The 14,607-nt window shown below is 43.3% G+C and overlaps 1 protein-coding gene across 4 annotated transcripts in view; it reads right to left on the bottom strand.

Moving 5' to 3' along the window:
* Positions 1-14,607, bottom strand: part of WIPF1 (WAS/WASL interacting protein family member 1) — a 120,360-nt gene that overhangs the window by 75,058 nt on the left and 30,695 nt on the right. The window contains exon 1 of one of the 4 annotated variants that reach the window (XM_081814139.1): positions 1,890-1,996. The exons of 2 other annotated variants lie outside the window; for them this stretch is intronic. The gene's annotated coding sequence lies outside the window, so the exon portion shown is untranslated. Of the gene's footprint in view, positions 1-1,889; positions 1,997-14,607 lie in introns of those variants that run through there. One more of the 4 variants, XM_081814138.1, reaches the window with a different exon arrangement.

Raw genomic sequence — 14,607 nt, 5'->3', positions numbered from 1 at the left:
AACGGCCAGGGAGAGAACAGATGCCCCCAGAATAAATGGAAACAGTTTTTGGAAGGATGCATTAATAAAAGAGACATCAGATCCATCTGGAAAGTATTCTAACAAAATAAAAAAGCTATTCTCTACTATGTGCAGCAGATTACAAAACTCCCTGAACAACAAAGCTCTATGACCAACTGAAAAAACAAAACCGAAAGAAGAGCTCCTTCTAGGGATGGCCAGCCACCACGAAGTTGGGAGCCTCTTTCTGGCGTCAGGGGCACGCCTGGTGCCACATGCAAGAGCCCCTCCTGCTGCAGTGCCCCGCTGTGTGCGTGCGTGTCCTCCAGGCGGTGATCGGACTGAAGGGCTCCAAACACCAATGAAGTCCAAGCTCTCCTCCACCGTGCCCCCCTCCCCCATGGAAATGCCACTGCTTCTCTCCGGGCCAGTGCAGGGCTTCTGAAACCCCTGGGGCTGAGATCTCCAACTTGGAAGCCACCCTTACTCTGTCGGCTTCCCCTCCATTTTCTTGGACAACATGGTCATAAAAAATGGAAAAAATGTGGCCATCTGAGGACCTAATCAACAATGATTCTTCTCTTTCGTCACTGCCCTGGTTATTTTGCATTGCTGGGACATAAACAACACGTGAGCCCACTAACCCCTCACCCCTTCGTCGTTTGTTCAGTGCAGACACTTTAAAGGACGCTGGGCAGGCACGACGAGAGGGCACAAGAAGGCCCCAATCCCAACCTCTCTTCATTACTCCCCCCACCACCTCTATCAACACTGGGACCCCGGAACACGGCCACAGAAGAAATCTAGTGTGTTTTCAAAAACATCCAGAAAGAGATTCAGCCACCTCTCTGGCTACCTGTTCCAGTGCTCGATAATGGTCTAAGAATGTATAACCCCCCCCCTCTAACTCATATTTGAGACCTTCTCCTTTTTCATACAGGTCTGAAAGTAGCAGACCGTTGTGTAAAAACCTTTTATTGACTTGAAGTTCTTTATCAGACTGTCCCTCGCTGGCCCGAGGATGAATAACCTTGGAGCATTTAGCTGTTTCTGGGCTCTAATTTCCAACACTTTAACCATCCCTCTGGTTCTGCTCTAGACTCTTCAAATCTTCCTTCACACAGGAGGCACAGGCTGACGACCCAAGGTTCGAGTGACGGTCCCACTGCATGGCATCTTCAGGCTGTGTGCCGCGGGAACCTCGGGCCGCCCCGCGCTTGGCCTACACCAAGGTGCAGGCAGGGGACTTCCTCATCTCACATTCAAGCTGCCCCCCACCCCTTCTTCTCTACTGCTTTATGTTAGAAGAAGGGAAGGGAAAAAAGGGAAGGAAGAAAGGAAGAAGGCAGAAAAAATACAAAAGGGAACTAAGAATTTATAAAAATATGAGAAATTATTTTAACAGGAAATACAAGCCAAAAGATTCGTTTTACCACATGAAAAGTATATAAGAACAACAAACTTTTGCGTCCAGACTTGCAGCATGTTTTCACACACAATGTTTCAGTGTTTTCTACCACCCTTTGAATGCCCGGCGAATGCCCATGAACACAAGCTGATTTGTCCTGTTTCAGATTTGTGCTAATAGGTAAACATGAGGGGAGGCTTAGCTGAATTCCAAGACATAAGTTATATCATAAACATCTGAAGGTTTGTTTTTTAAAGGCAAAGAGGGAAGCAAGAGATTCTGAGAATTTCATTTTCACAATAATGGCTCCGTGCTTGTTCCTCTAACAAAGTGTGGTGCCCAGCTATGCCCCGGCTCTCACATCCAAAGCCAGAGCCAATTTCTTTACATTAGAAAAAGAGACAGCTTCAGGAGAGAGAAGCAATTAGGTCTTTTAGAGCGGCTCTGAAAGATTTTTCAGGGGGGGATAGAAAGCACTAACCTGTGTTGTTTTAATCCGCCGAAAACGACAAGTTCTCAAGTTCCCCTGCAATCTTCTAGCGGGTTTCCTGTAAATGTCGCATGTGACATTATACTTCCTCCCTGCACCATCTCTGACGGCCTCCCTCAGCAGTCAGAGGCATGTGATAAGATCATCTCGTTGCTTGCTTCACACTGGGGTAACCCTGCTTCCAAAGGAATCTTTGTCACCCCGAAGGGGTCCCCCAGCTTGTTTTAGGCATCCCTGGGACACAGGTAAAGAGACGACTGGCCTGGGAGAAAGGCGGGGAAGAATGAGGTCTGGACTCCTGGCACCTGGAACCCCGCAGGGGTTGGGGGGTAAGGGAGAGACAGGAACTCTGGAGCCCCAGGGTCCCCTGTCATGGGGCTGGGGTAGCAGCTGAGAAACGGCAGATTGCTCCCAGCACAGCCCCGGGTGCTCTGCTGTCATCTGGACAGGCCCCGGCACTGCCGCTCTCAGGACTGCCCAGGAGAGACCAGCCCTGGGCCATGGCGCTGCGCCCAGGAGGTCCCCAGGCTCCTCTCTGGAGGGCACCACCACGGAGAAGCACACCCAGGACTCAGCTCACATTTCTGGATCCTGCAGTGACAAGAGCCACTCACCCCAAATTTCCCTGGCCAGTCTCAAGTTCACATCCAGTCTATTCAATCCTGGTATCAGACAGCGTGCCCTCATTCTTGGTTCAGCAAACAAAGCCACGTACACTCTGCCTCCCAGGTTAAATAACTGGCAGATATTCTTACCCCCACCCGCCCCCTGCCGCAATGGTCTCCAAAATATGCCAGGTTTTGGTTTCCCTGTGGGATGGTGGTGGTTTCTTGGAGGCATGCGAGCCCTGGCAGTGGGTGGCCTTGATGCTGGCCTGGCCAGAGCCCCAGTGTGTCCCTCTGTGCCTGCCGCAGAGGGGAGACAAGAAGAGCTGAGACAGGGTGCTGTTCCTAGCTTTCTTGTTCCTGCGGTCAGTGCCTTGCTCTCTCCTTTCACGATTCCGCTAGCTCTCTGGAGGTCCACACATAGGGAATTTGTGGAAGTAGGAAGCGGTGTGTGGGAGTAAAACCATGTCCTGGACCGAGAGGAATAGTCTGCAATTTGTACAACCTGACTCAGTGCAGAAACCCCGAAGTTGTTTCTGTTTGGCTACCCTAGCCTAATTCTTTTCTTAAAAATGCTTTTAAAGGGATTTTTTTTTTTAAGATTTTTTTTTTATTTATTTATTTGAGACAGAGAGAATGAGAGAGAGAGAGCACATGAGAGCGGGGAGGGTCAGAGGCAGAAGCAGGCTCCCCGCCGAGCAGGGAGCCCGATGCGGAACTCGATCCCGGGACTCCAGGATCATGACCTGAGCCGAAGGCAGTCGCTTAACCAACTGAGCCACCCAGGCGCCCAAGGGATTTTTTTTTTTGGTTGTTTTTTAGAAAGGTAATTGTAGACAACCTCACTGTTCCAAGTCTTGAAAATACTACCCTATAATTCCCCCATGAAGTTTTCCATGTGAGAACACCGAGTAAGGAAAGGAGTCCTGAGATCAGGACTCTGGACCACAGTGGAGCTCTGAAGTCTCAGCACATGATTACATTTCTGGCTCTGAAAACATGCATAACTGTTTCACCAGCCTGACAGCTGATGGCTGGTTTTCTGATTGAACTGTACAGTTAGCCAGTTGAGTCAAGATGGCTAGAAGCATGACATTAGCTTTAAAATAGGAATAATGGTAAAATTTTGTTATCTTGGAAAAACAAAATACTACACAGATGCTAAATAATAATGACTCCATTTGAATGTATTTAGAAGGGCCACAATTTGGGTTAAACTACCAGTTCCAGTTTTCAACTACGTGGTCACGTATGTCCTACTTAAGCCACGTTCCGTGTGGAATTTTTAACGGTCTTAACAAAACACTTTATAATTTTCCTTTAAAATCCCTAACCTGGCCTGTGAAATTTTTTTTTTTCCGTTTTGGCATTTAAAAAATTTTAACAGACTTTATTTTTTATAACAGGTGTGGATTTACAGAAAAATCCCACCCATCCGCACCCAGTCTCCCCACTATTGAAATCTTATATTTAGAGTGATACGTAAGTAACAATTAATAAGCCAATATTGATACAGTGTTATTAAGTGAAGTCCACAGTTTATTTAGATTTCCTTAGTTTTTTCTCTAATGTCCTTTTTCTGTTCCAGGATCTCATCCAGGACATCACACTACATTTACTCATCATGTCTCCTTAGGCTCCTCTTGGTGGAGACAGTTTCTTAGACTTTATTTTTGATGACCTTGACAGTTTTGAGGAATACTGTTTTTTTGTAGAATGTCCCAGAATTGGGATTTCTCTGATGTTTTTCTTACAATAAGACTGGAGTTACGGCTTATTTGTCAGGTTTCTCCTCCTTCCTTACTGTATCTTCCAGAAGGAAAATCTTGAGGGTGGAGTTATCTATACAAATTATTTGTGGAGTTCTTCTGCATGGAAGATTTGTCTCTTCTCCTCATTTATTAATTTATTCAATCATTTATTTGTATCAGTATGACCTCATAGATATTTAGTGTATACTTTGGGTTACAATTCAACACTACTTGATTTATTTTGTTGTTGGAAGTGTTCCACCTTTGATTATTGGTCTTTCAGTTGGTTCCTGTGTTCCTCTGACACACTCCTCTTAATATTTTTTGAATTTTGTTTTTGAGCCCTTCTTTAGTTCCTGGCATTACAAGATGCTCTGGGCTCATCATGTATTGGACCTCTCCAATTATCCATGATTGTTTTTTTCTGTCTTGACAAGAGAATGAAAGAAGATAAACACATGGACCTGAAAAACACTTTTTGCCTTCAATTTTCATTAGTTCTGCCCCATGTGTTCGCAAAAATCTTTTTTTTAAATTGCTTTCATAAAATTAGTCTTAGCCTCCACCAGCATGAAAACACCAAAACGCCAACTGAGTGAAATTACATTTCCTTAATCCCAAAATGCATATTTGTGTTGGTTGTGTTTTTCTCCTTCATATTTTAACATTCCTGGAATCGGGGTGTACATTTAGTACCATGTCTTTCCCCCCCTCCTTCCCTGTCATTAATTTGTTGGTACACCTCACAGCTGATGGTGTCTTGGGAAGGAGCAAGGAGAGCCATCAATTAAATTCTTGTTTGGACTACAGGCATCATTTAACTACTTTCACTGATTTTCCCCCCACTGAACAAATATTTTGATTCAAGTGGTTTGATATGTAACATCTACAGACATTTTAAAAACCCCAAGATTTTTACCTACTCCTGGATACATTCTAACTTTACCTCAAACCACGAATTCTCATCAAGCCCTAAATATAGACAAAAGGTGTGTATGGGGGTGGATTGTTCAATTCTTTCCATTTTGTTCTGGGTTTACTCTGACTCCTTTGATGTTTACCGTGTCACTGCTTCAAGATCTCCCGAGTCCATCATCATCCCTGAGGAGCCCAATGCTGATGCTGAAGGGTGGTGAGGATGAGGTTTCTCTCGTGTTGATGAGGAGTCATGGTCTTACCTATCAGAGGCAGGTGAGGAAGGACTCTGTGATTCTGCCTTTCCTACTCCGGGAAGCCAACCGACTGCAGCATGGCAGAACTGAGCATTCCTTTCTCTGTGGCCAGGATCTTCTCTCCAGCTCATGAACCACTCCTGCTTCGGCAGCATCGTGCTTTACAGACCTTTTTCTTTTAATGGATGGAGACTTGTTCAACCATTCACCATGAGCATATTTCACAAAGTCACAGATGAAATGCCCAATCTTTTCATCTGGGTAGGCACAACTTGGCTATTCTAAACACTATTTTCTAGCCCACTCCTGTGTAAGATGCACTAAGATACTGACAGTGCCCTAATGATCTCAGCAGCCTCCAGAAGAGACTGGAAGAGATGCTACCCTGACTTTTTTAGGCCGCCATTGACGAAGCCCTTCCCACCTGCCACTTTACAGATCCCCACTCTACAGACAAGCTAACCACGTGGAAGAGGCTAAATAATCTGTCCAGAGACCTCTGGTACGTCCGAGGCCAACACGCAGATTCAGCTCTGCCTGACGCCAGAGACCCAGGGACTAAGGCTACTCGTGATGCAGACAGGCGTACCATCTGTACCTCACAAACGGGCACTTAGCTGAACATGATTCTGTTCCCCAGTTATTTTCTGCACGTGATTTTCACCTTGACCAAACCTAAGTGGCAATGAGGGCAGGGACAATGTCTTCTATCCCATTAACTCAGCTTTCCAGGCTCACCCCAGCAGCTTTCCCGTTAACCCTGTACTTTTGCCTACTGCCAACCTGATTTATTTCTAACTTATTAGAGATTCAGGCTTTTTTTTTAAAGATTTATTTGAGAGAGAGAGATCGAGAGAGAGCACGAGTGGGGCAAGGGGCAAAGGGAGAGGGAGAATCTCAAGCAGACTCTCCCCTGAGCGAGGAGCCCAACACGGGGCTCAATCTCATGACCCATGAGATCACGACCTGAGCCGAAATCAAGAGTCGGATGCTTAACTGACCGAGCCACCCAGGTGCCCCAGAAAATTCAGACTTCTTCTTAATAAAGGTAAATAATTTCCCTTCACTATTTCCCTCCTGCTACTTTGTTTTACTTTATTTTTCATTCATTAGCTTCTTAAAATACAAGCTTGATTTCCAGTCCTTTAAAATAAAACCCTTAACTTTATACTTTTAATCTTATCTCACATTTAAATGCATCATATTCTTTTTTTCTTTCTTTTTTTTTTTTAGTAGGCTCCATGCCCAGCATAGAGCCCAACATGGGCCTTGAACTCACGATCCTGAGATCAAAACCTGAGCTGAGATCAAGAATTGGACGCTTAACCAGCTGAGCCACCCAGGAACCCCTGATGCATCATATTCTTACTGCTAATTTTAGAATAGTCTATCGTTTGAGTAGTAATATCCTTTTTCACCCAAAAATTAGTTAAAAGGATCATATTTTAGTTTCCAAGTGCTTGGATGGAGGTGGGGGGCAGGAACCATCTTGTGTTAATTTTCAATGCTATGTTATTTTTATATGTGGCTAGTATGTCTACTTCTTGGTTAATTAAAAAGTTTCTTTGTGGTGTGGTATTTCATCAATTTTTGTAAATGGTTCATGTTCTCTAAAAAATTCGTGTGTATTTAAACAAAAAAGGAGTAGGAAATAACCCCACTGGATGTGGAAATTTAAAAAAAAATTGGGTGTATTTCCTATTTGTTGGGTTAGGTAAATAATGATAACGATGTTATTAAAATCTTCTGTTCCTGGGGTGCCTGGGTGGCTCAGTCAGTTAAGTGTCTAACTCTTGATTTTGGCTCAGGTCATGATCTCAGGGTCGTGAGATCCAGCCTCATGTCTGGCTCTGTGCTGGGCGTGGGGCCTGCTTAAGATTTTCTCTCCCGGGGCGTGTGGGTGGCTCAGTCGGTTAAGCATCTGCCTTTGGCTCGGGTCATGATCCCAGGGTCCTGGGATTGAGTCCCGTGTCAGGCTCCTTGCTCGGCAGGGAGCCTGCTTCTCCCTCTGCCTGCTTCTCCCTCTGCCTGCCGCTCCCTCCTGCTTTCTCTCTCTCTGACAAATAAATAAATAAAATCTTAAAAAAAAAAAAATATTCTCTCTCCCTCTCCCTTTGCCCCTCCCTCACCCCACCTGGCAGGCACACTTCGCTCTCTCTCTAAAAAAAAAGTCTTCTGTTCCTATGTATTTTTGCCTACATGATTAAATTCTGAAAGCATTTTGTTAAAGTCTCCCACTATGATTATGAAAAACTTTGTGTTTTGAAATTTTTATCTATTTGTACTTTTATTTGTATTATTTTATTTGTACTTTTTAACAGATTTTATCAACTCAGTGCTAAAACGTTCAGTGCGTAAAGGGTCATTATTATTGACTCTTTTTTGATTTATATCTCTTATTCTTCTATGTCTTGTTTAATAGTTTTTATATTTAATCCTATATTTTTTAAGAAAAGATTATTTACTTTAGAGAGAGTGTGTGTGAGCAGGGGGAGGGGGACAGGGAGAGGGAAAAGGAGAGAAACAGACGAGCATAGAGCCACTGAGCTCAAGAGCCCCATGCGGGGCCCAGTCCCGTGACCCCAAGATCACAACCTGAGCCGAAACCAGGAGTCAGAGCCCAACTGACTGAGCCACCCAGGCAATCCTACACTTTTTAATATTATCATCCCTACTTTTGTTTTGTTAGTTAGCATTCACCAGCCTATCTCTTTAATTTTGGTATAGATATGACTCCTGGAGATGGCATATAGCTTGATTATCCTTTTAATCAACCTGTGAGTCACCGACAAAGGAATTTCAGCTAGGCACATTTATTATTATAGGTTTGTCTTACTATTGCCATCTTATCATTTATCTTGTTATACTGTTTTCTTCTCATTTTTTCCCCCTTTTCTTGACTTTTGCTGTTTGACCATGCTTTTTATTTCTGTAGTACCCTCTACTCTGGCTACATGTGTGTGTTTTCATATGTAATGGTTTAGAAATCCTGCTTATACTTTGTTCTAGAAATCAAGTACAGGTGACCTTTCCTGATAAACATCAGAGAACTTCATAGTAGGACGCTGTTATTGGTAAGGTCAGTCCACTGTTCTGGGAAATTTCATGGTAGGATCATGTTAATGATAATAAATTGTGTCTATGTGGGGAGGCTAATAATATTACACAGATATCAGAAACCCTTCTAAAAGAGTATGCTGCCCGGTCTCCATTCACTTCCCTCCCACCCTTCTTATAAGGACTATAGCTCACAAATCATGTGGGTAAATGTGGGGTAGAAGGACAGCCAAGTGTGTCTGGGAGACAGCTAGGACCATCCCAGGGAATGCTTCTGCAGTGGAGGCCTCTAAGACATGCAGGCACTTTGGAGATCTGTAGAATTATCTGCTGAAGGGCGGCTGTCAGGGCAGGTTTCCAGCTACCTCACTTCCAGTCACTGGACTTCATCGTTCTATTCAATCTATTTTATCTTCATCATTCGAGCTATTCTAGAATTAGGTAAGAGCTCAACGGTAAGATCGCGAGAATGCAAACATATCCTCTAAAGAGTTGAGGAATTCAAATGAGAAAATAACGTTACTAGAAGCACTTAGAGGCTAGAATTTTCAGTTTCCTAAGGTCTAGTTAAAAAGCACAGTAATTAACAAGAATCTACTTTTTACCTCTAAAAATTAGGTGGTTTCCACTTTTTTAAAGCTTTGATATCAGTGCAGGGCTGATGGGGAAACTCTGGCCAAAGAATATCTAAGCAGGTACTGTTTGTGTGTATTTGTATATGTGTATGTGTTTGAATGAAGGTTAACATTAAAATTCCACATTTGATTTTTCATGGAGAATCCTAGGACAGTGTGAAGGAAGGAATAGGGACAAAAGGGTTAGCAACTGTTTGAAAACCTGCTGGTAACTCTCAATTAACTGGACTAAGATCCCGGTTTGGACCACAAAAAGTGATAAAATATCTTAAAAAATGTTTCTGTTCTAACATAACATATTCTTAAAAATTAATTTAGCTTCATAAACATTGTATGAGTTAAATATTATTTTTAATTGTTTTCATAACACAAAAAGGGAGACCAGGTTTCCAAGAGTTATAAGGGATAGAAGTGGGATTTGAACCCAAAGCTTATGACTGAGAGTCCAGTGTCATTTCCAGTATCCACCAAAACTGTCTCCTTGTTGTTCTGTCTCCGAGAGAAACCCAAACCCATGCACACCACATGTGTGTTGTTGAGGGAGGAACTGCGGTGAGGCACACCCTTGGCAGTCAGTGCTTCACAATGTAGGTCAGTTCAGCCAGACCCCAGAGCAATTGTTTCTACACTGACCCTGGGGGGTTTGGGGAGCATTATGTCATGCCAAAGGCTTTCCTCATTCGCAATCATGCAAAAAGACACCATGCGTCATGTTTCTGGGCCATTGGAGCAGCTAAAGGAAGATGAAAGGTCAAGAAAGTTCTCTTGCTGATGCACTGCATTTTTGTATATTTGTTTATGCCACTGTAATGTAATCTAAGCCAGAATGATCAAGACCCCTGGCGAGAGCCCTTCAAAGCCAGAGCCCTACCTAGCATAGTGATTCTTCTTTGGCACACTTGAGGGCCTGATGCCAACAACAAAACTGGCCCTTTGCAACATCATGCAGTTGAATTCCAAATAACCCCTCACTCATCTTTGTTGTTGATCAAAACACTGAAAGGATCTGGCAAATTCCCTTGTTCATAAAAAGACTGGCTAGGGACATATAGAAAGCCTTGCCATTCACCCAGGATGAGTTTTAAGAAGCCTCATAGATACAGAACTCCAGAGGTAACAGACAGAACCCAGATACTCTCACACATTTATTGCTCCTTTCTTTCAGGCTGAATAGAGACTAGAAGAATACAAGGCAGCATAAAGAATTCAGAAGCGTACCAAGGGTGTTGGGAGAGATCATGAATGGGTATTATGCAGATTTGTGGCTCTGATTCAGGATCTGTGTTTTCCTCACGTATACACATAACATGGGACCAAGAGAACACCTAATTAATTGCCCATTTGCACAATCTTCCTATTCAGAGGCATCCCTCCCTTCTACAGTTAAGAGCACATAGAATAGGGCAGAATTGGTAAACAAGCTCATGTCACTCCTAAAAGGAGGGATTCTGGAATCAAACTACCTGGGTTCAAATCCCAGATTCATTACTTATTAGCTGCAGTGAATTATGCTTTCGGGTCCCAGTTTTCTCATCTGTAACATGGGGATATTTCAATGCATGTTGAATGCAATGCCACATTCAAAGAGCTTAGCCAGTGCAGTGCATAAATGGTGGCTACTATTACTGTTGGTAGGTGGAAATTTTACTATTAGGAAATTCTATGTTAGAATTTCTCATATTGAATGCAGCTGGAGTCAAGCAATGAGTTTTATTTCTGAGGGTGCTATGAGGCAGGAAATAAAATTCAGGATTCAGGGGCAGTGGAGCTACAGGTCATCCAGTCATCCTAGAGAGGCCCAGTCTGTACAGGAAGTAGAACAGAAAATCTCTATGATTACTTTGAGCCTGGACTCATTATGTAGCATTTATGCTTCTAAATTTGAAAGAGTTGGATGTATTTGTGTCTGATAAAAAATAAGAAGGAAACTAGAATGTGAATTTTATCTCCATAATTTAAAAAAAATGAGGCAAGTTTCATGGCCAGTGAAAAACTATGTGGATGAGAGAGACAAAGAGAGGTTTCACAGCAGCCATGAGTGCAGGTGAAGGAACACATGTCTTCGTGGAATGTTGGAGAAGCTATTTATGTGGTGTGAAGTATAAAACCTTTAAGTTGTGGGGCGCCTGGGTGGCTCAGTCGTTAAGCATCTGCCTTCGGCTCAGGTCATGATCCCAGGGTCCTGGGATCGGGCCCCGCATCGGGCTCCCTGCTCCACGGGAAGCCTGCTTCTCCCTCTCCCACTCCCCCTGCTTGTGTTCCCTCTCTTGCTGTGTCTCTCTCTGTCAAATAAATAAATAAAATCTTTAACATAAATAAATAAATAAAAATAAAACCTTTAAGTCGTACCTTTTAGGAAAACTTCAGTTAAAGAGATATGTTATTCTTCAAGGCTTTCTGACTTTCTGATGTTTTCTTTGAATGAGACTCCAAGCAGAATCTGGACCAAACAGGGTCTTGAGATTTATTCAGGTGCAATTAGTGTGTTGGTAATACCCAGCTGAGCAACATCAAACTCAACCACATGTGTTTATCCTATATTTTCTGGATTATGATTTGGATTCTGAAGTGCCTGCAGACAGGCTGAATTACATGATTCTATAAAGGAGGTAAACTTTCAAAAGATAAACATCTCCCAAGATTTTATTAATTACTTCGCTCACAGTCATTTTGAACAGGTAACACTACATTTTGTATTTCAGTATCTATTATTTTCTTTGCCTTTGAGCAACTTCTAGAAGTAAAGCTGGTGCTCTGGGAAGTACCTAATATAAAATAAGATGCTATTTACTAAATTACCATTGCATATCTCCCAATGATATACTTACTCATAGTGCTAAAAACATAATATCCACCGATTAACTTCAAGACACATTTATGTACAAAAACGATCAAATCTCTTTGTATTTAATAACAGAAGTGTGTTTATTGAAACATGTTTCCTTAACATCGTATATAAACTGCATTTTAACCTTGGGGCACTGTGGATCATTAATAACACTAATGGAAGTGTAGGCAAAATAGGAGTAAATGGTGTATTACAACAAGCTGATTTTTTAAAAAACAAATTGTATTTCCCTTTTAATTGAAAAATTACCACCATAACTGTAATATTCATCAAAGCATGCTGCAATTCTTAATAACTAGACTTTATAGGTATGAAGCCTTCCTAAGCAAGACAGATTCTGCAGGGAAAAGAGAAGTTGTGACAAGTAGTGTGCTACTTAATGTACAACAAAATATATACACTCAGCTTTAAAAAAATTCATCCAGCTTGATTAAAGACAAGGACTGAAGGTTACCAAAACAAAAACAAACAAGCAAAGCAAAGCAACACCACCACTGCCCTGCGCTGCCATTAATGATAAATTGCCTGATGCTATCCAAGTTGTAAAAAAAAAAAGAAAAAAACTCTAGGAATTCCCAACCAAACCGTGCAAACTGCGGACTGATACACCTTGGGATTACGTTTCTCATTTGTGCAGTTGCAGAGCAGCATATTTTACTTACCTAAAGCCAACTCTTTACTCTTGAAGGAGAAACACTCAGAAAATAACGTACACAGTGACAGCCCTTTCATCCACTATCCGCTTGAGCGCGCGCCCCCGCCCCCCCACCCGGGGATCCGGGGATGAGAGACCTGAATCTGTGGTTGTCACCAGCATGTCACAGTGGGTGTGATTCCAGGCTTTAAAAACACATATTTTTCACATGCCGGGGCCCATAAATGGCAGCCAGCCACTTCATCTGAAGGTCAAGCAAGGAAACCGTGATCAAGAGTAATTCCAGACAGACGCCATTTCTCCCTTAGCCGCCACTGTAAACCCTGGCTTCTCCCAACCGCACTGTGTCAGAAAAGTCTATCTCCACAAGGTTTCTCCAGTTCTCACAACGGTCGCGCAGAGTCGCTGCTGTTGCAGTGACTTTTAAGGCTCGGTTACAGACACCACTCCTTCTGGGCAGTCCCTCCCCCATGTTCTCCTTCTGCCAAGTTGATGAAGTCAAGATTTGAGACAGACTTTTTTCTGTTTTTTTGGAACAAAACCCTTTTGTGGTTGTCCAGCACCTGTGAGAGTTTCGTGTCTCTCTCTAAAGGAGACAGGAAGTTTGGGGCATTACTAGCACAGAGTTTGGCAGCATTATTGCGCTACCCCAACAACCAGACCCCCGCCTGACAGGCTCCCTACCACAGTCCGCTTTATCATCTCTTTTAAAAAGTAGGGAATATGTAGCAAAATAAATAAATTATGCTCCCGCTCTCAGGACATCTCTGCAGTGAAGACTGACGCTTACGGCACTGTCTCCCGTGATGCCAATCTTGGCCTTGGGTCAAGGGTCAGCCTCCCAGGTAGAGCCACGCCCCCTCACTCCACGGTACCCGTCGCCTCCTACATACTCCTTTCACACGCCTAGCTCCTCCTGGGAGGGAGAAAGGGGCGTGGCACCTTGTGTTTACTGAATGAATGAGAGATTACTGCCTCCCAGCAATAAAGAGCACAGGAGCCCCTCTGTCTTAACAGTCCAGCTCACCAGCTTTATAAAGGATTCACTCTGTGTATACACAAAGAAGAAGAGATTCAAAAGAAAAAGATGCTAATTCAGACTCTAAGTTAACTAGTCCAGTAATTTATAGACCTTAAGGCTGAATCTGGATATAAAACTCCCATTGTCCCTCCTTCCTCAATCTCCTGTATATGGAGGTATTTCCTGGCCCTTCTACTTCCACTGAATCATAATGCCATCTGATCGCTCTTCTCAAAAAGGATGGACTCTCTTTAGCATTTTTTGTTTTCTTTTTAGGATTGAACATAAACAGTACACCTCCTGATAATATTTTTAATAGAGAGACAGGTATCCAAACAAGAGAGAAAGTTTGACACAGAGAAAGCACCCAATCTATTTTCAGGCATACCTGTGCTGGGGACTTCTCTTCTGGTTCAACATGCCCATGGACTCTCTTGGGAAGGATGGGTCAGTGAGAAATGCCCAAGCAGGTGCCCGCCATGGGAACCTGTGTGTGACAGCCACACAGCTTGGAAGAACCCAAAACCTTGGTGAACTTATGTGTACAGAGACAACCTAATTAGTTGGTGTCACGGGTGCTGTAGATTTGTCTCCTTGACTTTTGACCACAGGGAGCTGGCTTTCTTTGTTGCTGGCTGGGCTTAAAAGGCAGCAATTGGAAAGAATAAAGATTTCTCCACACAGCCTATTAGAAGGATCTGCCTTGTGAACTGCCACACCTTGATTTTCAAAATTCAGACTGAACTGTTCATTAAAAGACCACTGAGGGGCGCCTGGGTGGCTCAGTCGTTAAGCGTCTGCCTTCGGCTCAGGTCATGATCCCAGGGTCCTGGGATCGAGCCCCACATCGGGCTCCCTGCTCCACGGGAGGCCTGCTTCTCCCTCTCCCACTCACCCTGCTTGTGTTCCCTCTCTCGCTGTGTCTCTCTCTGTCAAATAAATAAATAAAATCTTTAAAAAAAAAA

Source organism: Leptonychotes weddellii, chromosome 3 (assembly GCF_054177405.1).
Source record: "Leptonychotes weddellii isolate Sample4059 chromosome 3, ASM5417740v2, whole genome shotgun sequence".
NCBI lineage: Eukaryota > Metazoa > Chordata > Mammalia > Carnivora > Phocidae > Leptonychotes > Leptonychotes weddellii.
This window is presented reverse-complemented; position numbering and strand designations above follow the sequence as displayed.